This window comes from Heterocephalus glaber, unplaced genomic scaffold (assembly GCF_053883595.1).
Source record: "Heterocephalus glaber isolate CG9 unplaced genomic scaffold, H.glaber_assembly_v1.0 deba00000347, whole genome shotgun sequence".
In the NCBI taxonomy this organism is placed as follows: domain Eukaryota; kingdom Metazoa; phylum Chordata; class Mammalia; order Rodentia; family Bathyergidae; genus Heterocephalus; species Heterocephalus glaber.
Genome location: NW_028258143.1, coordinates 58,344,009 through 58,370,705, shown reverse-complemented (window position 1 = coordinate 58,370,705; position 26,697 = coordinate 58,344,009). Strand labels below are relative to the sequence as shown.

General features: G+C 36.5%; 1 protein-coding gene across 9 annotated transcripts in view; it reads left to right on the top strand.

The window, feature by feature from the left end:
- Ccdc141 (coiled-coil domain containing 141) overlaps positions 1 to 26,697 on the top strand; it is a 227,633-nt gene that overhangs the window by 100,054 nt on the left and 100,882 nt on the right. The gene's annotated exons all lie outside the window — the stretch shown is intronic.

Here is a 26,697-nt window from a genome sequence, read left to right as displayed (position 1 = left end):
TTATTCTGTCTCCAGTTGATGGGCAATTGGGCTGTTTCCAAGTTTTGACTATTACAAACTGTGCTGCTATGAACATGGGTGCACCTATATCGCTGTGGTATGATTCCTTTAATTCTTTTGGGAAGATACCCAGCAGAGGAATAGTGGGGTCAAGTGGGACCTCTAGTCCTAGTTTTTTTGAGGTATCTCCATACTAATTTCCACAGTCATTCCACCAGTCTACATTCTCACCAACAGTGCAGAAGGGTTCCTTTCTCCCTACAACTGGCCAGCATTTGTTATTGGTTGATTTCTTTTCTTTTTTTTCCAGATTCAGAAAAGGTTTATTGACTGAATTTTTAAAATAACTTTATTATCAAACAAACACACATACAAAAAGTTAAAACCATTCAAAGAAGAATAATGCAAGGGGGAAAACAACTACAATAATATTCAAATACAGTAGAACTCAACCAAAACAGAACTGAAAAGCACAAAACTGAAAAGTGGTTGATTTCTTGATAGCAGCCATTCTTTCTGGTGTGAGGTGGAATCTCAGCATTGTTTTCATTTGCATCTTTCAAATGAACAGTGATACTGCACATTTTTTCTGTGTTCATTTGCTATTTCTACTTTGTCTGAGAAATGTCTGTTCATTTCAGATGTCCATTTTTGGATTGGATCTTTAAATTTGAGATGTCTGATTTTTTAAAAGTTCTTTATATATTCTAGATAGTAGACCTTTGTTTGAGGAACAGCTGGTAAAAATTTTTTCCCACATTGTGGGTTGTCTCTTCACTCTGTTGGTGGTTTCTCTTGCTGTGTAGAAACTTTTTAATAAGATAAGATCCCACTTGTTGATTCTTTGTGCTAGCTCACATGTGACTGAGGTTTTTGTTTATGAAATCTTTTCCTACGCCAGTGTCTTCAAGAGTTCTACCTAACCTCTCTTCCAACCGGTTTAGTGTTTCAGTTTTAATATTCAGATCTTTGATCCATTTTGATTTTAGCTCAGTGCATGGTGAGAGATATAGGTCTAGTTTTAATCTTTGGCAAATTGAAGCCCAATTTTTCCAGCACCATTTATTAAAGAAGCTATCATTCCTCCATGAGGGTGTTTGGTTGCTTTGTCAAAGATGGGGTGACTGAGCCTGTCTGGAGTTGTTTCTGCATCTTGTAATATGTTCCACTGGTCCTCAGGTTTATTTCTTTGCCAGTACCATGCTGTTTTTATCACAGTAGCTTTGTAGTATAGTTTCAAGTTGGAGATTGTGATACCCCCTACCTTTATTGCCTAGAATTGCTTTTGCTATTCTAGGTCTCTTCTTTTTCCAAATGAACTTTTGAATTAGTTTTCTCAAGGTCCTTGAAGTATGGCTGCTGGGATTTCAATTGGGATTGCATTGAATCTATATAGCAGTTTTGGAAGGATGGCCATTTTCACTAAATTGGTTCTTCCTACCCAGGAGCAAGTGATGTCTTTCCATTTTCTGATATCATCTTCAATCTCTCTTTTCAGAGTGCTGTAGCTTTCAGAGTAGAGGTCTTTGATTTCATTAGGTTGATTCCTAGGTATTTCATTTTTTTTGGAGGCTATTGTGAAAGGAGTTATTTCTCCAGTTCATCTCTCAGTGAGTCTGTTGTTTGTGTACAGGAATGCTATTGGTTTTTGTGTGTTGATCTTGTATCCAGCTACTTTACTGAATTTGGTTATTAAGTCTAGAAGACTTTTGGTGGAGTTCTTGGGGTCTTCTATATAGAGTATCATGTCATCTGCAAATAATGACAATTTGACTTCTTCATTTCCTATCTTTATTCCTTCTATTTCTTTCTCTTGTCTAATTGCTGTGGCTAATGTTTCTAAAACTGTATTGAAAAGGAGTGGTGATAGTGGATAGCCTTGTCTTGTTCCTGATTTTAGTGTGAAGGATTTTGGTTTTTGACCAGTTAGTATGATATTGGCTGTTGGTTTTTCATAGATGGCTTTTATCAGGTTGAGATAGAGACTGTGTATTCCAGTTTTCTGTAGGGTTTTTTTAAACATAAATGGATGTTGGATTTTGTTGGATGCTTTTTCTGCATCTATGGAGATGATTCTATGGTTTTTGTCCTTGGCTCTATTAATATAGTGCATTATATTTATCAATTTGTGTATGTTGAACCATCCCTGCATCCCTGGGATGAATCCCACTTGGTCAGGATGTATGATCTTCTTGATGATCATCTCCATTGTATTTGCCAGTATCTTATTGAGGATTTTTGCATCTGTGTTCTTTAGGGAGATTGGCCTGTAATTCTCTTTCTTGGTTGAGATTTCTCTGCTTTTGGAATCAAGGTGATGCTTGCTTCCAGAAATGAATTCGGGAGTATTGCTTCCCTTTCAATATCTTTGAAGAGTTTAAACAGTGGTGGCAGTAGTTCCTCTGTAAATGTCTTGTAGAATTTAGCTATGAAGCCATCAGGACCTGGGCTTTTCTTAGTTGGTTAATTTTTAATGATAATTTGAATTTCATTGGTTGATATTGAGTTGTTTAGAACTTTTAGGTCTTCTTCATTCAACTTTGGAAATTCATAAGTATCTAGGAATCTGTCTATTTCTTCTGTGTTTTCCATCTTATTGGCACATAGGTTCTGGAAGTAGGTATTGATGATCCTCTGGATTTCTGTTGGGTCCATTGTAATTTCACCCTTTTCATTCCTAATCACATGGATTTGGGTCTTTCCTTTCCTTCTTTTTGATAAGGTTGGCTAAGGGTTTGTCATTTTTGTTTATTCTTTCAAAGAACCAACTCTTTGCTTCATTGATTTTTTTGTATTGCTCTCTTAGTCTCCATTGCATTGATTTCTGCCCTGATCTTTATAATTTCCTCCCTTCTATATGCTTTGGGTTTGTTCTGCTCTTCTTTTTCTAGAAGCTTGAGGTTCAGCATCAGTTTTTATAATTGAGCTTGCACTGTTTTCCTAATATGAGTATTCACTGCTATGAATTTCCCTCATAAGACTGCTTTCATTGTGTCCCATAGATTCGGATATGTTGTATTGTCATTGTCATTTAATTGTAGAAACCGTCTGATTTCTTCTTTAATTTTATCTGCGAACCATTGGTTGTTCAGAAGGGTGTTGCTCGATTTCCATGTGTTTATGAAATTCTTGCAGTTTCTTTTACTATTGGCCTCCAATTTCATTTTACTATGGTCTGATAATATAAAGAGGATAACTTCAATTTCTTTGCACTTACTTAAACATGTTCTATGGGAAAGTATGTGTTCTATTTTGGAGAATGACCTGTTTGCAGCTGAAAAGAAAGTGTATTCTGAGTTTGTGGAATGGAACACTCTGTAAACATTTGTTCAGTCCATTTGTTAAAGAGTTCGGTTGAGTTCTAGTATTTTGTTGTTTATTTTTTGTCTAGTTGATCTATTTGTGACAGTAAGGTATTGAGGTCCCCCACTACTATTGTATTAATTCTTATTTGACTTTCATGTCTCTTAATATTTGTTTTATGTAGTTGAGTGCACTAGTGTTCAATGCATATATATTTATGATTGTCACCTCTTCTTCTTGGATCATTTTCTTTACAAGGATGTAGTAATCTTCTTTGTCTCCTAATTAGGGTTGGTTTGAAATCCATTCAATCTGCAAATAGGATAGCTACTCCTGCTTTTTTGGGTTCCTGTCACATGGAGTGTTGTTTTCCACCATTTAACTTTCAGTCTATGAGTTTCTTTTTGAATTAAGTGTGTTTCTTGTATGCAGCATATTATTGGATCTTGCTTCTTGACCCATTCTGCTGGTCTATATTTTTTTGATTGGTGAATTGAGACCATTAACATTGATAGTAAGAGATTTGTTTCTTTTCTCTAACTGCTTATAGAATTTTGTTCTTCTTTTGGGTTTCTGGAATCTTGACTATTATATGCCTATGGGTAGTTTTGTTTTTTTTTTAATCATGGCTAGTTGGAGTCCTGTATGCCTCACTTATATGTATGTCAAATTGTTTTCTCCTGCATGGGAAGTTTTCTGCCATTATTTCTGTGAACAGTTTTTTTAATGTTGTTTGCACTATGTCCTGTTTCTTCATTAACTCTGATAAACTTTATGTTATTCTTCTTTGCATCATCTAGAAGCTGCTGGATTGATTTCTTGTGGTCCCTTGCTATTTTTAAGAAATCTTTCTTTTCCTGGTCACTAATTGCAATCCTGTCTTCTATATGTGATATTCTTTCCTCACATTATTGGCTCTTTCTTCTGCATAAACCTTCAATGAAGTTTTTAATCTCCTGGATATCTGTTTGCATCTGTTTTATGGATTCCATTAGTTTCCAATGCTAGGATTCTATCATGTTCCTCAGCTACTCTATTTTTTATCTGTGTCTGCTCTAGAGTTATTAATCATGTCTTTTGCTATGGACACAGTCTCTGTGTTATCTGAGAAATTATTTGATTTCATTTTTTCCAGATCCTCTTTGGTTGTCAGTTCAGGGAGTCCAGGTGGTTGAATTTCAGATTGTTCCATCTTGTTGCCCCTTGGGGTTGCCTTTGTTTATCTGGAAGTCTGGTTTTGAGACTTGTTTAGATGTCTTCTCATTTCAACCAATGCAGTTTGCTATGCCTTTATTTAGGTGACTCTTTGCATTCCCAGTGGGCTTCAATTCTCAGAAAGCCTCAGAGAGGCCTTCTCTCTGCTGCTTATTGCTACACCATACCTGGGTTTAGAATTACGGCCTTTTGGATCCCCATGCTGGGTTGTTGTCCAGGCAGCCTTCTGGCTAGGGTCTGTACACACTTACCTGTGGTATCTGGGTGAGCCTCTGGCTGGGTCCTGCACACCCAAGTCTCTGGTGTCCGGGTGGGTCCCTGGTTGGGGCTTGAGCACCCATGCTGCTATTGTCCAGGCTGGCTCCTGGCTGAGCAATGCGCTGCCTGCTGAGCTGCTTGTGTCTGGGCAGGCTTCTGACTAGGGCCTCAAAACATTCTTTTTGATGTAAGATTTTCTTTCCAAATTTTTGGTTGGCCTGTGGAATCCCCAATCTCAATACCATTTAAAAATGACCGAAATATTTACCAGCTATTTATATTGGATCAACCAAGTAGAGAAAAATATTGAAACATAACTTGTTGATAAAGGGGTTTTTAAGACATTTGCCATTAACCTGGGACACTAGATAATCCAGTGGCAAGACACAAGTTATCTAAGACAGCAGGGTCCTTGAGTCACATGGGTGGGGACAACCCCATCAGTGTAAGTGTAGAAGAGTGAGCAGCACTGTTCTGGGGTGACCCAGGTCTGCTTTCCTGAAGGATGAGGTCTAAGCACAGGGACAGGGTGTGAGTGGTTGCTTAGGTGAGGTTTTTTCCATGAAGCAGCTGGGAGACTGGTTTATCCATGACAAGAGTGAAAGATCCTAGTAACGACATAGAAAGACTGAGAGTGTCTCAGAGGCACAGTGTTCCCACGGCCATTCCATTGGCAGGAGTGAAAAGAATTCATGGTCATTGCAGGGAGTAAACTTCCACAGTTTGGGAGATAGGAAAGATTCTTGAGGTGGTGAGAGGTGAGCCTAGAAGTCTTCAAAATTGTCTTTTATACCCTAGTTTCTCTTCAGATCATATAAATATTTCACCTTTTACTATCTTTTAGTAGGAGGGGGAGTATCAGGGAAGGAGAAAGGAACAAAGGGGGACAGAGGGGAGGTAGGAGAGGGGATAAGAAGGGTGTACAATGGAGCAGGGGAAGGGAGAAAAGATAAGAACCAAGATAGATTACATAAGGGTGCAAATTTCCAATGACAAATGTCATATTGTATACCTAAAAGGTACCAATAATATTAATTTTTAAAAAAGTACATTATATTCATTTATGCAGATGTCACAATGAAACCCACTGTTTTATACAATTAATCTGAGCTGATAATTATAATAAAAATTTTAGCTTTCAGATCCCATAAAGGAGATAATATTACATTGCAGTATGCTTATTTTATTTAAAGCAACAGGAGTATAAAAAAACACTTCCACTTAAAGAAGCAGGGCTGGGCTGGCAAAAATAGCAAACTATCTTTAAAGTAGAGCCAGCATCTTTTTTTTTTCATTCATTAATTTTATTGGTACATTTTAGGTATATAATATGCTGACATTCATTATTGGGAATTTGTGCCTTTATATAATATATATTCTTTTTCTCCCTTCCCTTGTCCTCCCTTCAACCCCTCCATCCCTCCCTATTTACAAAGACTTTGTTTCCATTTTTTCCTTTTCTCATATTAATCCCATTCCCTTCTTTCCTTTCCCCTACCCTTACCCCTCCCACTTCCCCTTCCCCTTTGGACCATTTCTTCCTATTTCACATTATCTATTATACATTTTTGATCCTTATTTACACTTTCAGTATCTCACACTAGAGAAACTATTAGGCATTTACACATGTGTGTCCTATTTATTTCACTTAAGAGTATCGCCTCAATGTACATCCATTTAGCTGGAAATGTCTCTAGTTTCTCACTCTTTATGGCTGACTAGTACTCCATTTTATTAAAAAACCCACACTTTCTTTATCCAGTCTCCAGTTGATGGACAATTGGGCTGTTTCCAAGTTTTAGCTATTACAAACTGTAAGGCAGCATCTTACTCATTTTTGGATTTCCAGTACCTAGGACAGTGCTTGGAATAAAAAGGTATTTGACTAATGTCTGTTTCTTAAGTGCTTTTCTCTGTGAGAAAGGAATAAACATTCATTTTCTTTATGATTCTCTGGTGACTTTAGATCATCACTTAGATTTCTTTTATCTATCCATTATCTTTAAAAAATTTGCCTGCAGAGTTACACAAAGTGTTTAATTTATCATAAATTTCTGGCTTGAGCTCTCTATGGGTTTATTTTATTATTTTCCACTTCATTCTTCACTTCTTTATATTCTCCGTCTCACAGATACCCCACTCTAATGTGTTTAATATATCTTTAGATATACTCTATCAGTTCCTAAAGCATATAGTTATGCTTTCAATTTCCATAAATGGTATTAAGTCACAGATTTCATGGTGTTTCTTCCCACTACTCTGTTGGCATCTACTTTGAACACTTTTGTGTTCTTCATCATAGTAATTTCTAGGTGCAGTGTAACTCTGGAAAGACGTATTACATAGATATTGTTTTCTGCTTCTAGCCATCATAATTCTTATATGTCTCGTTCATTTTTGTATCCTTTCCTGACCCTTCATCTTCCACTTTATTCTTTTTCATACAGTGTTCCTGCTGTTCAGACCTTTTGCCAAGTTCCTCACTTTCAGCTATTATGGTTTTCATGCCCATTCCCTGACATAGATTCTTCTTCATACTTTTCCCTTGATTTAGCTATCTAGTGTATTTCTTTCTATCTTAAGTTATACTTTATTAATATCTTAAGGTTTTGGCCTGTCTAGCACATTAATTCTGCTCCCTCTGACTTAGGCATTTCTGCGTTGCTTACGCTTATCAGAAGTTGTTGTTGTTTTTCTCCTGAGAATGAACTGTTCCCTTGGGATATTATCAAATCTGGCTGGTAAAGTATGGGGCATATGAAAGCTAGGGCTTTAACTGGTCCCTTCTGTGTGTCGTGAGGGAAGTGCTCTAGTGTGCAGAGAACTTCTGTTGGCACAGATGGGGCTCAACCAGTCTTAGTCTCCCCTCTCCCCATACTCTACACACACACACACACACAGAAGTGTGTACCTTTGAAGTGATCTCTGGACCCTGTGGTTTGTGGCAAGATTTACTTCCCTGGTTGTACTCTTATGGTGGAGAGTTGGAGCAGGCACCCTAAGAAGGTCAGGTTGCTTAGCACTTTTACCACACAAGTGTATTATTTAGCAGCCCAGAAGATTCCTTTTTTCCCTGTAGTTGTTTTTCCCTTCTGGCGTGTGCTGAACTAAGATGACTATTTTCTGTCATACAAAGATACGAAGTCAAGTAATGACCAGGCAAGTGGGAAGAGAATACATCATACCCTGATGAAAGTTCTTCCCAGAATGTGTGCTGTCTATGGCATCTGACATTACTTCTGAGAGCATCACCAGTAAAAATTCTGAGATCTACAAATCTGACTTTCACTTTGTTGGCCTTTATAGATCAGCATTGCAATGTGTGTGGCCCAGTGCAAAATGAAAATATGGAGGCATTTCTTTAAACATTGCTGAGAATTTCAGTGTAGTGACACAGATCAAGCATGCAGTTCTTTTAAACACAAGGCTTTGTGTGATTGCACAGTTCAGCTGACCATAAAGTTAGTTTCATTTACAGCATTAGGCATGCTAGAGACACCTGGTGGCCTTCGATGCTTAGATATTGTTCTTAGCCATCTTTTTCTCTGGTTTTCTTAAAGCACACACACACACACACACACACGCACGCACACACATATACACACACATGAGAAAGGAGAGCTATTATGATAGAATGCTCATAATTATATATATATATATATATTTTTTTTTTTTTGTACCAGGGATTGAACTCCAGACCTTGTGCTTGTGAGGCAGGTGGCAGCACCACTGAGCTAAATCCCTGGTCCTATAATTCTATATTTTATTTTATTTATTAATTTTTCCCCATTAAGTTTATTGGTACATTTTAGGTGTAAAATACAGTTACATACATCATTGGGATCTTGTACCATTACATAAGTATCTTGGTTCTTATTTTTTTCCCCTTCCCCTGCCCTCCCTCCTTCCCTATTTGCAAAGACTTTGTTTCCATTTTTTTATTTTCTCATATTTTTTCTTTTCCCTTCTTTCCTTTCCCCTACCCCTCCCACTTGCCCTGCTCCTTTAGACCTTTACTTCCTATTACACAATATCAATTATACATTTTTAAAATTACAACATCAAGATCTAGGAGACATTACCACAGATTTTACAGAATTTAAAAGGATATAGAAAGCATATTACAAAAATCTGTTTTGAAATAAATTTGACAACTTCTAAGAAGTACCTTGGAAGACAAATTAATGACATTAACTCTGGAGGAAATATAAAATTTGAATAGCACCTATTAAAGAAAATATATTCCTAGCTTGAAAACCTACCTATGTGACAGCAACAGGCTCATATACATTTTAACTGATAAATTATATCAAACACTTAAAGCAGAAAAAAAAGGAACACTTCTCCCCTCATTTTAGGAAATCAACATTGTGTTAATCCTAAAACTGGATAAAGATAATAGAAGAAAAAGTATGAGCATAGATAGAAATTTGTTTAGTAAAACAAACTATTAGAAGTCAGATCTGGCAATATGTAGAAAGTGGTTTTATTATAGGGGTGGCAGTGTTGGTTCAGCATTGGAAGATCCACCCCCAAAAGTCATCATTTTAACAGAGAAAAGGAGAAAGCCATATGATCCTGTCACTAGTTGGAGAAAAAGTATCAGACTAAATTCTACAGCTGTTCATTTTAAAAGCTATCAGGAGACTAGAAGTAGAACAGAACCTTCTCAACAGATGAAAGACATGTACTCCATACTTCCAGCAAAAACGCCTTATATGAATGGAGAAGATACAATGCTTTCTCCCTAAGGTGGGGAACAAGGGCAGATAATGCCTACTCTTCATCTGTCTATTAAACATTGAAACATAAATAAACCAAAATAGTCTGGCAATAAAATGACACAATTAGGATAGGATTGGCAAGGTAGAAGCAAAATCTTTATATGTAGATGAAATGATCATCAACAGAGAAAATACTAAAAAATCTCTAGGATCCCCTAGAACTTGTATGCGAATTTAGCAGGATTAGAAAACATAAGGTATATATAAAAATTCAGGCCTATGTATACTTTCTATAAATGAAGAACTGGATATTGAAATTTAAAAGTTATGTAGGATTACAAAGGACCTAGAAAAGTAAAAAGAAAAAAAACAGTGTTGGAAGATGTTTAGTACCTAATTTTAAGACTTCCTCTAAAGCTACAATAATCAAGGCAGTGTTGGTGTAAGGAAAGACATATAGATCATTAGAATAAAACAGAGAATCTAGAAATAGCACCACACATATATGGTCCACTTAGTTTTGATAGATTATTTAACATTAACATTTTATAGAACATAAACTCAATTTAAGAGGCAAGGAAAAGATAGAGTTTTCAGCAAATGGCACTAGAATACCTGGTATCCATATATAAAAAATTAACCTCAACCCTTTATTTCCATACATAAAAATACCTTGAAAGGATCTATGAACCTAAATATGAAAGACTAAAACTATAAAACTTTAAGGAGAAATTATAAGAGAAAATGTTTATGAATTTAGGGTAGGCAAAAACTTCCTAGGATACAAAAAACCTGATGTATAAAAGAAACAAATTGATAAATGAGAGTCCATCAAAATTTAGAACTTTAAATGACATCGTTAAGAAAATGAAAAGTAGTCCTTAAACAGACCATATTTATAATGCATATAACCTATGACCAGAATATATAAAGATCTCTTACAGCTCATTAATAGACAACCCAATTAAAATGTAGACACAAGAAGATGATAAATAGCCAGTACAGTACAAGGAAAGGTGTGCAACACTAGAATCAGAAAAATACTAATCAGTACAATAACAAGATTGAATTATACACTCATTAGGGAGATGAAGTTAAAAGTTTTAAAAGCCTTGTCAGGACTTTTTCTTTTTGTTGGAATCTCCCCCTTTACATTTAACTTGTCACGCCCAAAGGATTCATTCTGCTGGGCTTCCTGGGGTAGTGATCCTCATTGTCTTTTCCTAAGATATTGTCTAAAATTTTCTGGAGTGCTGGTTTGGTATGCATGAAGTTCCTAAGATGCTATTTGTCATGAAAGTACCTTATTTCTCCATCAATTTTGAAAGATAGTTTTGCAGGGTACATCAATCTGGGTTGGAGGCTGTTTTCCTTTAGGGCTTAAAATACATCACTCCAAGCTCTTCTTACCCTGAGGGTTTGCATTGAGAAGTCTGCTGTGATTCTGATGGGCTTTCCTTTGTATGCGATTTGTTTCTTTTCTCTCACTGCTTGTAGAATTTTGTTCTTCCCTTGGGTTTCTGGAATCCTAACTATTATATACCTATGTGAAGATTTTTTTGATCAAGGCTAGTTGGAGTCCTATATGCTTCACTTTCTGTATGTCAAGTTCTTTTCTCTTGCTTGGGAAGTTTTCTGCCATCACTTCTGTGAACAGTTTTTTTTATGTCATCTGCACTCTCTCCTGTTTCTTCATTGACTCCAGTCAGTCTTATGTTATTCTTCTTTGCATCATCTAGCAGCTGCTGGATTGCTTTCTCGTGGTCCCTTTCAATTTTAAAGCAATTTTTCTTTTCTTGGTCACTAATTGCAATCTTATCTTCTATATCTGAAATTCTGTCCTCACATTGGTTCATTGTGCTATGTAGACTTTCAATGAAATTTTTAATTTCCTGGAAATCTGTTTGTATCTGTTTTATGGATTCCATTTGTTTCCTGTGTTGGGATTCTATTATGTTCCTCAGCTCCTCTATTTTTTTTTTTTTTTGTACTGGGGATCGAACTCAGGACCTTATGCTTGCAAAGCAGGCAGCAGAACCACTGAGCTAAATCCCCAGCCCTAGCTCCTCTATTTTTTAATCTGTGTCCTCTCTAGATTTATTAATCATGTCTTGCACTATGGGCACAATCTTAGCTATTATCTGAGAAATTATTTCTGATTTCATTTTTTCCAGATCCTCTTTTGTTGCCAGTTCAGGGAGTCCATGTGTTTGAGTATGAGATTGTTCCATCTTGTTTCCCTTTGGGGTTGCCGTAGGTGATCTGGAAGTCTGTTTTTGAGGCTTGTTTTCATGTCTTCTCATTTCCACTGGGGGGTTGCTGCTGGCATCCGCACAGCTCACCTCCTCTGCCCTAGGAGTTGTGGAATGGCAGCAGGGAGCCTCCACCTGGGCACTGGGATTGGCTCACCTCCTTTGCCCTAGGAGTGGTGGAATGGCGGCAGGGAGCCTCCTCCTGGGCTCTGGGATTGGCTTACCTCCTCTGCCCTAGGAGCAGTGGTATAATTCTATATTTTAATTCTATGTTGTCTCATACTCCAGCATAGAATATATTCTGGAAGTTCCCTTTAATCTATAATGGGCTATAGCTATATGGAAAAAAAAGATTCAAATTGTTGCTATGTCACTCATTGTTATAACTTTGGGTACACTTGCCCTCTCCAATCCTCATTTTTCTCACTTCAAAGGAGGAAACTTGAAACTTCAAGTAGGCATATTTGTGAAAGCACTCACTTTTTAGAAGTGGCCCCAAACTGTTGTTTATTTTACCATGCATAGGTAAATTTTCAAATAGTTTTCATATGTGATTTTTCAATAATCTTATTTCTTCTTGGAGAAGGAGTCCAATTTTATATGTCCTTAAATAGGAAGCAGAATACTGCACTTTGAACTTTTGTTTGGGTGTTGGTATGTAGAGAAGAATGGGAATGTTCCTTGCCAAGAAATAAGATGTTGAGTTGAGGATTCATTAGTGAAACTCATATAAGTAAGCTGATGCACAGGGAAAGTGATTATTTCTGTTACCCACAGCAACATTGAACAGCAGAGAGTTGGTCTTTATAACTTGTTAGTCTACTCAGTAAGTTATTTCTAAATAAACTTCAAAAATGTCTATCATTTTTTTCTGGAATACATTCAAAACAAGAAGTAGAAAAACTTTTATAGCTCGTAATGAACCTGTTACCTTATTCAGCATGTGATGAAATAATTGAAGTAAAGATTTTTGAAGCCAACTTTTGACAATAGATAGTTGTTTTAAACTATACTGAATATAAAGAATATTTTCCTTCTAATTATTTAACAGATAAAGAAATTGCAGACATGGATAATTATAAGCCACACTTTGGTTAAGAACCTTCAATACTCTTACATTGCATCATAAATTAACTTGACATTCCAAGGCTTAAATTTAATCTTTGGAGCTTAGAATTAGTTATAGGATGTATTAAATAGTATGTAAACAAATACTTGCTTACTGCAGTCTCTCCTTTGAGAAAGCATTAAGCATTCCTTCTGCACATCAGAGATCATGTGTGTGATATCTTCAGGAACAAATCTGTGCTTTGACAACTTCGACCCTTGGCTCACTTGGGCCCATTGTGAGTGGTACCGTGGAGGAGTACTTACCTTAGTGCTTCTCAACTCTGGCTGCCATGAGAGTCACCCATGGAGTTTTGGCAAATTATCAACATCTGGGTCTCATTCTTAGAGACTGTAGTTTTAGGGGACATCAGGCTTATAAACAAAAACTCACTGTCATTCTTAAAATAGACAAAAAAGAAATCCAGATTTTCTGCTCCTTCTAGAAAATTAGAAGATCTGGCATGATCAGGCTCATCTTTCCACACAGACAACTCTTGTCTAGGGCCCAGTAATACCCGTTTCCTTTAGAAAAAGTCTGTGTGCTCTAGTTTGCCACAGGCCCTATCATTTCACATTCCTGTTTCTCTTCCCATCGTTCACATTATATGCTTGGCCAGGCTGCTGTAAGCATTTGAGTTTGAGATTTGATGAGGAATTAAATACATTCCAAGCAAACTAGTAGCTGAAACTGATTTGCACGTTCGATTACCTTGGAGATAATGTGGATGACAGTAATGGGAAGAGGTGAGACTGATGACAGAAAAATCACTTTGGAAAACATTGCAGTAGAATGGGAGTGACTTTGGAGGTGCGGTATGTTCTCTTTTGAGATGAAGGTTTTTACTCTCCATTTTCAAGGCTTAAAGGAGACTGATAGCCTGGTTGTTCTAGATGAAGCTTTCAGACTGTGGCAGAAGCTGAGAGTTGCTAGAAATGTAGAATTTCAGATTTCCCCTTCAAGCCTAAAGAGCCAGAATCATGTGTTAACAATTTTCCCAGGAAGATTTGTATTTACTCTAAAATTGAAGAGACTCTTAGAGGTTTTTCCCATGAACTTCATGTATGTCCACATTCTCCTTCGTTTTCATAGGTGATTATATATTGTTTAGAAAGTCCTTCATTCAAAATAATCTTCAAAGTTCAGAGAGAGAAGAAAACTGAAAATGGTGTATAGAAACATCATCTTCAATGTTCTAAAACAGCAGCTTTCACATTCCTTAGATTCAAGATTAAAACCATCTTCTATGATTCATCATCTAATCTGATTTTCCAAGTCATTGAAAATATTTTCCAGTTGTTGATGAGTAGTTTTATAAATTGGATTTTGTGATCTTGGCCCCAAGCCCTTCAAATAATATTATTTAAAGATCTTTTTAAAAACATACCAGTGCTTAAATCCCATGAAAACTTTATTCAAAAACAAAAATCAAGTTTAAAGTCATAACACAGTTATAAATATGGGAAAAGGAAGTAAACTTGCAGAGTCTCCTTATTTGAATAATTTAAATGGATAATTATCATCAATAGAGCTAGTAAAAGCAATTCTCTAAAATACATTTATTGTTTTATATTTCTGATTACATAGTACAGTCTCATTTTGGAAAAATCAGAAATATGTAAAACTAAATAAAGGAAAATTAAATCCACACATTGTGTGTGGGCATATATGGACATGGGAAGGAAATATAAAATTAAATATTCTCAGTTGTGTTTATGTATATACTATGTGTGTATATACAAATTGTATATAACCAGCTGTTTTGTTAGTTTATAATGTGATTTTTTTTCAGTTAACATTAGATCATAAGCATTTCCTCATCCTAATACAGACTTTAAATGCTTTTTAATGATTATTCATTGCCAAACCCTGCAGATATCCGTACATGGTTTGAGGCAGCAAGGCAGCATTTTAGAGTACGGCACAGACTGGTTCTCTACCAGGCATCATATGGCCCGGCAGCCCTCCTTTAAGGAACCTGGAGTTAGATTCCAGCATCTCTGTGTTGTTCTGGTACAATCTTGGCAAGTTTCTGGTTATTTGAATTGGGATCCTACTTCCTTTTTGTAAAAAGGTATAATAATTATACTTGAATTACAAAGTTGTGAGGATTAAATGTGTTCATGTGCAGCAGTATTTAACAAAATGCCTAGTACAGTGTAATTTTTTAATGGTGATAAAATAAAATAAAATTTACCACTAATGACATTGAATAAATACACAGTTTTGTATAATGTGACTTCCTAGTTCCACATTATTTTTATTACCCCAGAAAGAAATACCATACCACCCATTAAACAGTCAGTCTTCATTCTTTTCTCCCTCCAGCTCCAAACAACTGTGATCTGCTTTCTGCCTCTAAGTATTTATATATTCTGCATATATTATATAAATTTCACCACAAAATAACTGACCTTCTGTGTTTGACCTCTTTCATATTGCATATTTTCCCAGCCTATACATGTTTATCTGTCTGTCTATCTATCTATCTATCTATCTATCTATCTATCTATCTATCTATCTATATCACTATATGTATCACTATATATATCACTACTTTATTCTTCTTTGTGGCCACACAATGTTCCATTGTATGTGTATACCAAATTCTGCTTATCCATCAACCGATAATTGGGTTGTTTTCACCTTTTGTCTACTGTCTGAGTAGTACTACTGTGAACATTCCTGTACATGTTTTTGTTTCAACACCAGTTTTGAATCTTCTGGGTAAATACCTAAAAATAGAATTGCCCAGTTATATCATATTTCTTTATTTTATTCATTGAGGAATCATCTTGTTGTTTTCCATAGCAAGTGTTACCATTTTATATTCCCAAGAGTTCTAGTTTTTTCATCTCCTCAACAACATTTGATATTTTTCCATTTTGTTTCATAGCCATTTTAGTGTGTGTGTCTGTGATATGCTAACTCATTGTGGTTTCTGTTTGCATTTCCCTAAAACCTAATGATGTTGAGCATCTTTTCCTGTGCTTGTTGGCTATTTGTATACCTTCTCTAGAGAAATGTTTATTTAAGCCTTTTCTCCAGGGTACCCTTTGATTAACAGACATTTTTAAATTTGATAAACTCCAAATTATTTTAAACTTTTCTGCTTTTGTTTTTATCTAAGAAACTATTGCCAAATCCAGGGTCATAAATATTTGCCCCATGTTTCCTTTTAAGAATATTGTGGCTTTGCTTCTTTTATTTATATTTTTTGTTCCATTTTGAGTTAATTTTTGTGTATGGTGTGACATATGGATCTAGCTTCATTCTTTCATACACGGATATCCAGTTGTTCCTGCACAATTTGCTGAAGATTACTTTTTCCCTTTAAATAACCATGACCTTTAAATAATTTTTATTGAAAATGAATTGACCACAGACATATGGGTTTACTTTTGGATTCTCACTTCTATTCCATTGATTTATATATCAATTTTCATGCTTGTATGATAGGCTATTTTTTTCCATTAAGTCCATTGGTACATTTTAGGTATACAATACACTTACATTCATCATTGGGATCTCGTACCTTTACATGATGTATCTTGGTTCTTTTTTCCCCCCATTACCCTGTCCTCCCTTCACCCCCTCCACCCTTCCTTATTTACAAAGACTTTGTTTCCATTATTTTCCTTTTCTCACATTTTTTTCTTTCCCCTTCTTTCCTTTCCCCTACTCCTCCCACTTCCCCTACTCCTTTAGACCTTTTATTAATAGGCTATTTTATTTAATGTAGTTTTACAGTAAGTTTTGCAATCTGCAAGTGTGAGTTCTTATTTTTCTGGAAGTGTGAATTTTTTTGTTTCAAGATTGTTTTGGCTATTCAGGTGCCCTTGTAATTCCACATGAATATTAGGATCAGCTTTCCTATTTCATCACAAAAGGCTCTTGAGATTCTGGTAGGGATCATATTGTATGTATGGATGATTTTGGAGAGTATTGCTATCTTAACAGTGTTAAATTCTCTAATCCATGATCACAGAAACAGGATATCTTTCCATTTATTTAGGTTTTTCTTTTTTTCAACAATAATTATCAGTATGTGAATTTTGCACCTCTTTTGTTAAATTTATTCCTAAGTATTTTATTCTTTTTAGTGCTACTGGAAATGAAATTGTTCTCTTTCATTTTCAAATTGTATATTGCTCATGTATAAAAGCAAAATTCTTTCTGAGTGTTGATCTCATACTCTGCAACTCTAATTTATTAGCTCTGAGATCTCACTCTGCAAGTCTTTGATTTATTAGCTCTGATAGCCTTTTTAGTATTCCACCTTATTTTTTACATGTTTGATCATGTCATCTGCAATTTTCACCTTCTATATTCTTTACTCCTCTGCCCATCTGTCTACTGTAAAAGGTCACTGTTTCAATGTATTATAGACCAAAGATTCTTAAACTATAATGTAGCTATAAATTACTGGGAGATTTAAAAATGCTCATGATGATGATACATCAGAACTGGGTGGGGCCCAAATGTCTGCATTTCTTTTCTTTTTTTTTTTTGGTACCAGGGATCAAACTTGGGACCTTGTGCTTGCCAGGCAGGCGGTGGAACCACTGAGCTAAATCCCCAGCTCTCGTGTCTGTATTTCTAACAAACTCCTATGAAATTATGCTGCTGGTCCCTAGACACTTTGGGTGACAAAGGTGTGAAGAAAAGAACCACAGGATGGAATGGAGTCTAAGTAGTAGAGTCAAAATCAGTGGTCACTATTAGAACTTGAAAGATATAAGTCGAAATAAATCTTTGAGTTTCTTAAGATGTTGATATAATTGCCCAAGCTTAGCATTTAATTTCTTTATGTTATTTGTGTTTGATGCAGACCTCTTAGTAAGTGAAGAGCAAAAGATATGTATTTAAATTTTCTGATTGTTTCTTTTTAAAAATAGGGCTATTCCCTCGGAAGTAGCACTTAAATGAAATAATGAGTACAAAAGGAACTACTTTAGGTCTCTTGAGTAGCTCAAGAGCTGTGGAATGATATCCAGAATTCACTTAATGAAGTTTTCAGTTTATCTAAATATTTTCTAAGTATTTCACAAGCATTGTTGAATGGTTTTCTTCTCATTCCTGAACATATTAACCTGAGTAAAGAAGCTCATTATTCTACTATTTCATTATATCCCCAAATTGCTTCACTGAAGATACGTGAAAATATTGCAGAATCACTGTAAAATATATTGCTTCAGTAAATCAACTCACATCATATCCTATTACACAGAAAAACTATAAAATGAAACAGAGTCTGTTTCTTTTATAATGTTGCTTCTAATTTAAAAAATAAAGTGGGGTCTGAATCTGAGAATGTCTCAAGACAGAAATTAACTGAATTCTCCAAACAGTAAGACACCTGCATTAGTGGATTTCAATTCCTCTATCTTCATTTTAGTGAATCATTTGTTTTACTCCTCTGACTTTTTTTTAAACTTCCCAATTAAAAGCAGATGTCATTTTTTCACAGAACATAAATTAGAAACAATTTCATTACTAACAGCCGAACTGTATAAATAGTATTGAATTTGACAGTGAACATTGAGAGAAATCCACAAAAGGATGGGATTTTCAATGAGTGACCCTATTCTTGAGTTTAGGTTAAAACTAAGTAAACCATATGATTTCATTTCCAAGGGAAATTTGGATTCCTCAGAAGTATTTATGCTCATTTAGAAAAGGGCTGAGTTAAAAATGCCAATAGAGAATATTGTACTCTCTAATCACTAGATTTTAAAATACATGCTGTCACTTTTCTTATGGAATATTTACCAGCTTGTTATGTTTAAGTGCCTAGGCAAAGGTTTTTTGTTTAGCTTTGATTTTTATGAAAATTTTTCCTCTTCCTCCCCATCTTCCTTCTTATCCTACTTATCTACCCTTAAGTAAAAATTCCCACAAAGTATGGCTTTTAATATTTACTCTTGTTACAATGCATGGTGATATTGCTATCATAATAACAGTAATCCAAATTAAGTCCACTTTAAATGGAGACCTGGGAAACCAATTTCTTATGGTTTAACATGGTCATGCCCTGAATTACTACAGCCTTCTAATTCTATTTAAGCATCGATTTCATGACTTATTCAGTACCCTGACTTTAGACTTCTTTGACTGTCTTTATACCAAAGGCCTTTATTTTCAGTGCCCTTCAGCTCTTCACTCCTTTGGCCTCCATACTTTCTGTCATGGCCTCAAGCAAAACCACTCTCCTTACAGTTTCCTTTCCTCGTCTGTATTCCTGGCTCAGCTCCTTATGCTACTAAGCCTGGACTGTAGGGAAAGGGAGTCATAGACAGAAAAATAGAATAAAATAGGGACTCATTAAGCTTTATTAAAGAAATTAATAGTAAATCTTACTAAAGCCAGTTTTTACCTCTGTGGTTAGACTCCAGCAATTAGAAAGACAAAGATAAAAAAAAGAGAGAAACCAGACCTGGAAAGGCACCAGGTAACACAAATAACATAAGAATTTATCAGGAAGAGTCACTAAAACCATAAGAAGACCAAGGTAAGAAGACCTGATAGGGCTGGGGATTTAGCTCAGTGGTTCTGCTCCCTGCCTCACGAGCACAGGGTCCTGAGTTCAATCCCTGGTACAAACAAACAGAAAAAGAAGACTTAATAAAATGCAAAGAGGCAAGAGGTGGCCACCTAAAACTTATTTAGTATATAAAAATACACACACACCTGTACATTTATAAACATATATATTCTAACTTTAGGATCAATATATTACCTTACCAGATACACATTTTATTTAATTTCTAACTCTAAGCTGCCCTTCTATGTGGCTCCCCCCTCCCCATACCTAAACATCACAAAAGGGCAGGAAGAAATCAAAGGACCAAAAAGAATGTAGGCAGCTGTAGGTGGGAGGCAGCCAGAGAACCAATCAGATTGTTACAAGGTCCAGGTGCTCACATGCGGGGAGGGACAACAGACTTAAAAAAAGGAAGCTGAGGAGGACAAAGACTCATGGGCCTTTACCTTTCTGATGCCTTCTACTCTTCGGAATAGCTATCTATCTTCTCCTTTTACCACCCTTTTCCAAGAAATTCATCTTTTTATTTTAAACTCCACCTCTTTAATTCCTTACTGGTGCTGCGATTTTACAGTCCCAGTTAGGTTTCTGTTCCAGCTGAGCAGCAGTGTGTACATCCCCACCCTGACACAACAAGAACACAAAAGTTGTCATAAATAAAATCAGTCACCTGGGTGTCTCTGTGTCTTCCTCATCCCGAAAGATCATGAAGTAGTTAGCATGGGAGTCTGATAGATTCCTATTAAAATTTATCTATTCTCAGTTACTTTTACAAATTCCTTTATCATCTGTTAATTCCTCACAAAAGCTAGTCCAAACCCTTCATGCCCTTTAAAAATTCTCAACCACTTGGAGCCAGGCTTTACTTAACCTCAAAGTTGCTTAATCTACAAAATGAAATCTCTTGCTCTTTTCTTCTTGTGAAATTTTTATCTTCTCTTCCTCCTCCCTTTCCCCTCTACTTCCGTTTCCCCTCATTTCCAGTTAAGCCTTCATCCACTGTTTCAGAGCCCGTCTTCCTCTTCTTCATCTTCACTTTAACTTGCTCTTCATTCTTAACACCTCATTTCTTGTCCCTCTCCACCCCATACCCATCCTCTTCTACCCAGATGACTCCCACCCATTTGTTTAGCCTCAGCTCAGACATCTCTTCCTATAGGGAAATCTGATTAATTCCTCACACTAGATTAGCTTCATTTTCCTTGTGACTCAGAATCATCCTCCACACCCTTTCTTGGTGCTCTGGATAGAGCTGTCTTTGCTGCTTCCATCACCCCTTGTCTTCTCTTCAGATCTACCTGTGAGTTTACCAGCTGGAATTCTTGCCCATAACTAATGTCTTATAAAAGTGCTTCAGATTCTCCAAATCAGAAATGGTTGCACGTTCCACTAAACACTTGTTTGGTTTTCCATTTGAGCTCAGAGTGATCCCTTTTGTATTAGCTAAGTGCTGAATCATTACTGAATAATGCCTTTTAGATTGTTCCACACTTAGGGCAGAAGAGTTAGAAGTGCTCAGCCCATATCATAAAAAAAAATCATAAAATAAATATCAAAAAATATCATAAAACCAATCAAGGAGAACAGCAGTAGTGAAGGGCAGGAAAGGAGCTCTGACCAGCATGGACATGCCAAAATGCACACATGAAGACCTCAAAATCTGTATTCAGGGGGCTGACAGAAATTTTATGAAAGAAGGAAACAAAGGCAAGGTTGGGCTTTGCATAGCTGGAGGAGGTTTGTGTGTTTTGTGTTTTTTTTTGGTACAGGGAATCGAATTCGGGACCTTACAGTTGCGAGGCAGGTGGAAGAACTACTGAGCTAAAACCACTGAGATGACAGCTCCTGGGGGTTGGGGGTAGATTAAGTTTCCATCCTGAGGTAATTGCTTTTGCTTAGGGGCTGACCTCAACATGGGTTGATCTGTCAGGCTCTGCTTTTCCTGGAATTAGAGGTGGTTGCAGATTTAGGACAATGATTGTATACTTCTAGATATCACTCCAGGAGGTCTGGAACTAGCTCTTGCAATTGGATGTCCCTGCATACTCTGAAAATTACTTTATTCATATCTTAGTGTCCTCAGTCTGGAAGGAAGATGAGATAAGCTAGTTAAATTTAGGGCTAATAAACCTTGTAATAATCCCTAAATGATTAAGTGGTGAGTATGTGCAGAGCTAAGCAGGAATTTGACCCAAAGTTTTAAAATAATAAAGAAGACATGCAATAAAGGCAGAGATTCCAAGGTTTATCCTGTTTTAGTTACCTATTGGCCATCTGCAGGCCTAACTTCTAGGTAACTGTTACATTTTCACAAAGTAAAATTAGTTGAGAGCATTAAGGTTAAAGCTATCATGATTTTACAATCCATCCTCCATTTAATAGTATGATTATAGATAAACTATTCTAAGTCAGTTGTTACATTGATTAAGCATCTTAGGATATTCTGGATCAATGGTTTCAAAATTTGACTTATTATAAGTATTACTGCTTGTCTCTGACTTTAGATAAAATGCTTCAGGTTTTTAAAAATATATAATTTCCATCCTAACAATAAAAATTATGACTCAGTGGTTATGGGGTTAGTCAGGAAATATGTTTTTAAAATTTCCTAGCAGATACTAATAATAAGTCAAATTTAGGACCATTGTTCTAGTCTGTATCTCACATTCATTGTGGGAAAAACATAAACATACTCTTCCTCCTAATAATTTATTGCATTTTGTGCAAGGAAATCTCCATAATAAGGGAATATCACAACCTAATAATATGCCCCATAGTCGAATATGTGTTGAGATCCTGAAGATATTGCTGAGTCTGTAGAAAATGAAAAAAAAATTCCTTTGAAGACATTAATAAAAACTGGGACCACATAGCCCACAGCCCAATGTGTAGGCAATTTGTATTCAATGAAATTATTTTGGTTGCTCAGGCTTTTATTAATTTGAATTACAAATAGACAGATCTGGCTTTGGTTTGTACTTCATCAACTAAATAAGAAGATATGAAGAAGAACAAGAAATCTAAAGAATACAGCAGGGGCAAGCCACTGGAGAAAAAAATATTTCTTGGAAGACATACATCTTAGGGAAATGCTGCCCTCACCCCACCTAGCTTCCCATATGATTAAATTTCCATCTAAAAACTATGTTGAATTAAAGAAGAAAAAATAAATGCATTTGTGCTCTAATTGCTGTTCTGAGGATTTGCTTATGAGCCTATTTTGACTTTAAACCTTAATTTTGTTGCATGTCCATTTGTTTCAGCATTACCAACAGCACCCTGCTCTGTGCTGCTGAACTATGGGCTCCACTCAGTGGTCAATTACTGAAGAGAATAAGGGACCCAAGAAAAGTCTAAGCCATGGGTTGTTGTTGTTGTTTGGATTTTTTGTTTCTGTTTTTTTCTGCAAGTGGAAAAAAAAAAGCACCAACATATTCAGAAATTAGTTTGGTGATATCTGTCATTTCTAGTATAGAACATCAGTCCCAATCCAGTAAGGTTGATTTATGGATAATATGGCCAATAACCTCAAAATGGGCAACAGCTGCAGATTTGGGAGGGCCTGAAATCTGGAGATCTGAAGCACAGCCAGTTAGTCATTGGATTAGCGGAGGAGTCTTAGAGAAGCAGAAGCGTGTACCAAGGGATAGTGACAATCACTCCCCAGCTGGGAAGGCAGAGCTCAAAAACCAAATGTTCTGCCTGAAGCTACTCAACAAGTTCGAAATAAAAGTATACTTCTGGGGCCAGATCTCTGCTCTTTCCCACAAGCTCTTCCTGATTCAGTAGCTCCAATTCTCTACTTTACACCTCAATAGTACACTTCTTTTATTTCTAGGTGAGGCACAAAATCACAGTTCTTCCTGTCTGCAGTCTGTGCTTCCCTGAAATGCATGACAGTGAAGGCAAAGTTCGAATGGCTGTGGGCACTGAACTCCGCACACAGCAGAGAGTGGAGTGAGCTGCTTCTCTCTGGGATGACCCTTGCTTTTGTACAGGTCAACACAGAAAAGCACCCAGAGGGAGCACAGAGAGAGGAACCTGCTGCCCAGCTTGCAATCCAACTTCACATAATTAGAGTTTCAGCTCTTCAAGGGCTCAGTGCCATTCTTCAAAAGCATAAACATTTCTTAAAAAAAAAAATCTGCTCGAAGCAGACTTTCAAATATTCTCTGATTAAAATTGCCAGGTTTATTTTGTTTGTACCATCTGCTAATGCAATCATGTAAAATTCTATGATTTTTGTGTCAATGAGTTAATTTTCCTGGTGCTGAACCAAATGGGACTGAAAATTTAGGCGCTGAACAAGAAATGGTCTGTATCAAATGAGATGGCCTAGGAAGTAACCATACTGTGGGAACTATACTTGATCGCGACACACTCTTGTCCACTCTGATTTTGGCTAGTTATCTCCACAATTGATTATTTCTTACTCATTTACAAATGCATTCCCTATTGCTTCTTGACCATCTTCTCCCACTTAAAAATTATATTCTGAAGTCAAGCTTGTAATGAAAAGTTATCACATAGTGTTGGAGCATTAAATCTCCTCATCCCTGGGGGGTAGAATTCTTGTGTGAATAAAAGCCTTACTAGACACACTGTGCTTTTTTTTCAAATCATAGTAGCTAACATTTTTACTTTTTGAACCTACTTACTGGATAATTTTTATGCCAATCCATAACTTCATTTGAAGAGCTAATCTAGGACTTTAACAGAAAAAAAGGGAAACAAATCTTTTTTGCCTTCTTGTCTATCAGCACTAATCCTCTTAAAAGTATCCTTTCAATCAAGGGATCCAAGAGAAGCTCAATTTCTTTAGCAAATGGAATCCTGAAAGGGACAGCTTAAAAGGGTTACTACTGTGAGTGATAAATGAAAATAATGGAGTCACCTACGGAGGCACTGTGAGCCCGGAAACCTGGTGGCATATGTCTTTTTTGGGTCACAGATATGCACACATCTCCATCAAGTTGGAAAGCCTTCGGCTTTGGAAAAGTACTGGAAATATTTTACTGCAAAGTGATGACACCCTGTTAGAGGTTTAACACTTAGCAGGCAGCAGGAATGGCACAGAGCAAACAAACTAAGATTTTCTCCATTGGGTTCCTTCAGCCTTGACAAGGGTGACAACTGTATTTTTTAAATAGTATGATGGATTCAGATGACTCTGGAAAGTTTTATCTTAAAAATAAAAGAGTGCAAGTGTCCCTTATGAAAAATGGCTGGGGAAATACATCATCAGAATGCTATGGAAATGCATCAGGAACTGCGTACCGATTGCCCAAAGAAAAACAGGACCCATTTTCTGAGAAGATTGAATAAAAATATTGAATGGGGCCATCTTTATTTAACATCTACAGAGTTTATATGAAAATGTAATTAAGAAGACTATTGGTGGAGAGTGAAAAAAGATGAAACACACCAAATCATCCTTTACAGTTTCTTTGGAAAGTCATAGCCTAGTTTTTATAGCCTGATATGAAGCACAAGGTTAGAGTGGATGTTCAAAGACTTGGCTCTCTACCAAAGTCTCTCTCTAATGTTGTTTGCAAAATTTATATTAAAGGAAGATTTGTGAACATTGTAAGGGAACGGGTATTTCTGTTCTTATTTAGAAAGAAGAGTTTTAGTTTTGTCCAATTGCTAAGCAAAATTAAGCATGAGTTGGGGCTGTAAATTTTCAATTATATCTGTAATAGTTTTGTGTTTATTTTGAAATAGGCTTCTGGTCTCAAGTCTGAAAATTCCAGGGTCATGTAAGACTTTATCATCTCCAAGGCCTTATCAGGACCATAAGGAAGTTTTACCTAGGCAATTCTAAACTAATATGGTAAATCTTTCTGTGATGAAAAAAGCAGTATATCATCCTCTGTTAAGGTTTAGATCAAGAATGACCCTCAAACTCTCATGTGCTCAGAGAAGGTGATTGGAAGGTGATTGGATCGTAGGGGCGCTGTCTAGTTAAATGTGCTGTTAGGAGGCGGGGCCTGGTTGAAAGAGGTGGTGAGGTGGGTGGTTGTGACCTGGAAGGGTGGTCTCCTCCTTTCTCTCTCCTTCCTGACCATGACAGGAGCAGCTTTCCTCTGCCCTGGCCCTTCCTCCATTCCATTTCTGTCTCGGATGCAGCCAACAAGAGACTGTAACCATGAGCCAAAATACAACTCTCCTTGAAGGTGTAGGTGTCAGGTATTTTGTTCCAGGAGTGAGGAAGCAGCAGACACCCGCTATGAAGAGAGGAGGCTGGAATGCTGGTTGAGAGAATAGGCTGTAGGGTCAAATTACCAGGGTTGGAAATTTGGCTCTTTTACTTACTTTATTTGCTGATACCTTGGGCAAGTTCAAAATTCTTCTGAGCCAGTTACCTGATTGTTAAAATGCGGATAATAATTGTTCCTACCTTATAGGGCTGTGGTAAAGATTAAATTCGATAGCACATGTAAAGCATTTAGCTCAGCGCTAATACTGTAGAAAGAAACGTCAACCCTACCATCTTGCAGACGGTTAAGACAACATTCCAAAGCTGAATGCTGTCAGGCTGAACACACAGTAGGTGTAAACCCTCTCTTCATATCCTAATTCCTTCTCTATTTCTCTTCTCCATACCATCCTAGGCATTTCCCTAGGTTCTTCATATTTGTTAAGTACTTTTCTTCCAATGAGCACAGAATGTTCAGGTCAACGCCAATTTTCTTTTCTTAAGGCGTTCCCTGTTTTATTTTGGATCATTACACACTAAGGATTTATTCACCTGAGTTATCAAGGTTTAAAGTTCCACAGACTTTAACAGATAGAAGAAAGAGTAGTACAAAGAGTGAAAATGGTTTGATTAGCGAAAGAAATAGAGAGAAAAGAAGAAAGAAAAGAAACAGAAAAGCTTAGTTTGGCAGGTGAACCAATAGATGATGCTGGGATTATCTCTAAAAAGACCATTGGTCCCCTGAGATGATTAGCTTCCAGGTCAACAAAGTCAAAAGTATTTCAGATCACATTACCCTCCAAAAGAGTCTTAGTGGACCTCAGTGTATTAGAGATTCTGAGAAGTAGTGAAATAAAGCCTGTTTTTCTTTATTTATCTCATAACACTAATCAACACATTGTACTGACCAACAACTCTCTGGGAAACATTTCCCAATAACTCAGAACTGGGGAGAAGAAATACCCAGAAAGAACAAGTTTTAAGGTATTAATGAACCATGATAAAAGTGATGAAAGGAAATGAGACTAATATTTATTGAGTGTGTGTGAAAGAATTTGTGCTACCTACTTTTAAAATGTTTGCTCTTTCTCTTT